Genomic DNA, 2,576 nt, shown 5'->3' with positions numbered 1-2,576 from the left:
TCATTTCGGCTGGTTACGAGCCCAGGGCTTAGTTTTCGGGCCGAAGGACCTGGGTACTGAAGGGTTAACGCCCCTCCCCCGGGATCCTATTGGCTGCACTGCCCCCGCGCGTGTCTATGATTGGCCTGAGCAAGCAGGGGCCGTTCTGCCTACTCGGGAACAGCGGGGGCGGAAGCCGCCAGGATTCCCTAGGGAACACACCAGGGCGCGATCTGCGAGGATTCCTAAAGGGTTAGGGGACCTGACCTGGGCGCCCTCATGATTCCTCCCACAGGGACACTGCTCGATCCATCCCCGTCCTCGACTTCTGTCTTATCTCTCCTGGGGCATCCTCACCCCACCTGCTGCCAGCAGTGCCTGGAGAGACCAGGCAAAGGGCATGTCCCAAGGAAGGACAGACCTAGGCCCCTTCCCGGCTGTGGCCTCTGGTCTGAGGGCTGGGGAGCTGGGCCCTCCGGGAAGCTCCGGGAACTGAGGGGAGGATTGGTGTGTGGCCAGCTGGGACTGGCGGGTTGGAGGAGGTGCGGCCTGGGAGAGGCGTGGGAGAGCGACACAGAGATGGGGAGAGAGAGAGAACAGAGACTTTGAGAGAACCGAGGAGAGACACAGAGGAAGTGAAGGAAACATTCATTCATTCACACTCCTCAGTGGGTACTTACTGGCTGTGTCTTGATAGTACCTATGACAGTACCAACCCTGCTCCCATGGAGGCGACAGGTGACAGTGGGGACAGAGCCCAGAACACAACATATAAGTAAATCACCTCTTCAGGAGCGATAAGAATGGGAGAGATCGGGTGCGGGGAATGCAGGAACCAGGAGGCTAGACGATTCAGACCCTCCTTATCCGGGGACCGGGAAGTTCCCATTTGAATCCTGCCTGTGTCAGCCCCTCCCCCATTCTCCCGGAGCGGGGAGTTGGAGGGAAATGGGGAGGGGCCTCTGCTTGGGAGCAGTAGGGACTTATCCGCAACAGCGAGAGGACACAAGCTCGAGGACCTCCGCCCCTGCTCAAGACCCCTGCTAATCTGCGCTGCCTGGTCCTCGGTTAATGAGGGGTCCTTGGGGCGCAACCCAGGAGGGTGTGGAAAGTGAGGAGTGGCGGTGCTGAGGCTCTAGAGGATCTCTTTGATGGGAGTGGGGAAAAGCCCTTTAGGTTGGGGCCGCCCGCGCTGAAGAAACCTCCCCTAAGCAGGGCTCCAGGTTCTCTCACCGCGACGGAGCGTCCCTGGGAGCGCAGCCCAGCCCCCGAGCGGGAAGCTGAGGGCTCGCTGGTGCCAGTCGCCGCCGGGGCGCTCTCCGGTGCCGCGGCGGGTGGCACCGGCTGGCAGCCACGGGCTGAGTGCCCAGGTCCCAACGGGAGGGGTAACCGCTTGCGATCGCTGTCCCTCCCCGCCTCGGACCCGCCCCCTAGACTGCCAGCTCCAGACCCGCCCCCGAGCTGCACATTCGGCTGTAGGCAGCACACCACCTGGGCACACGGGTGAGTATCCAGCATTAGACCCTTGAGGGCACCGGGCTCTGCATGCCTTGACCACTCTGGGGCCTGGAAACGCACAGGGCTCCTTGCTGGGCTTTCCCGATCCTTTTCCCGAGGCTTCTAGGGAGGGAAAGCCGACGACTCTCTGGCGTGGTTCAGGGTCCGAGATGGGGCTGGGGGCTTTCGGAAAACCTTGCCCTCTCCCTTTCCTGGACAGACTACTCCAAGTTCTGCTCTTTCAGTCCTGGTGGAGGGGGTTGGTGCAGAAGCTATGTGCCTCTGCGCGCTGTATGGGTCAGACACTGCATAACCGGCGTCTCTGTGTATTTGGAGCCTCCCCCGGCCCCAGGGTGGCCGAATCAGTGACTCCTCGTGTTGTCTATATTGGCGGGTGGCTCCCGGTATGCGACTGAAGCTTTCTGAGATGCACTTATCCCTGGCGGTGTGCAAAAAATTCTGTTCCCCAGTCTTGGATTTCTTGTCTGTTAAGTAGGAGCCGCGAGACAGTGAAACCATTTCTGTGTGACTGTTTTTTTGTTTTTAATGTTTTTGTAGTTGTAGATGGACAGAATGCCTTTATTTTATTTGTTTATTTTTATGTGGTGCTGGGAATCACCAGCAAGTGCTCTGCCACTGAGTTACAGCCCCAGCCCCATGTTTTTTTTTTTAATATTTAATTTTTAGTTGTAGTTGGACACAATACCTTTGTATTTTTATTTATTTTTATGTGGTGCTGAGGATCGAACTCAGGGCCTCACTTGTGCTAAGCACCTGCTCTACCGCTGAGCCACAATCCCAGCCCATCTCCGTGACTTGTGTTTATGTGAGAGTCAGAAAACCTCTGCGCCAGCGTCCATGAGAATTATTTCTTTTGAGCCTCAGTTTCCTCATCTGGAAATTGGGACTTAGCATAGAATTGTCAAGAAGATTAAAGGGCACACTCACTAGTGTGAAGTATTATTTTGATTTAATGACATGTGGGTCTCTCTGCAAAAGCCTGTCTATGCTAAGGATTCTGACCACTGCCCTTGAGCTCTGCCTCTGACAAATGGGTGGGTAGGATTAGGTTTCTGTCTTTTTTTTTTTTTTTTTCTCCA

At 56.3% G+C, this 2,576-nt stretch overlaps 1 protein-coding gene across 1 annotated transcript in view; it reads left to right on the top strand.

Moving 5' to 3' along the window:
• The first annotated feature begins 689 nt into the window (after positions 1-689).
• S1pr5 (sphingosine-1-phosphate receptor 5) overlaps positions 690-2,576 on the top strand; it is a 4,165-nt gene continuing 2,278 nt past the window's right edge. Inside the window, exon 1 of the mRNA XM_015489590.2 lies at positions 690-1,482. The gene's annotated coding sequence lies outside the window, so the exon portion shown is untranslated. The remainder of the gene's footprint in view (positions 1,483-2,576) is intronic.

This window comes from Marmota marmota, unplaced genomic scaffold (genome assembly GCF_001458135.2).
Source record: "Marmota marmota marmota unplaced genomic scaffold, marMar, whole genome shotgun sequence".
Lineage (NCBI taxonomy): Eukaryota > Metazoa > Chordata > Mammalia > Rodentia > Sciuridae > Marmota > Marmota marmota.
This window is presented reverse-complemented; position numbering and strand designations above follow the sequence as displayed.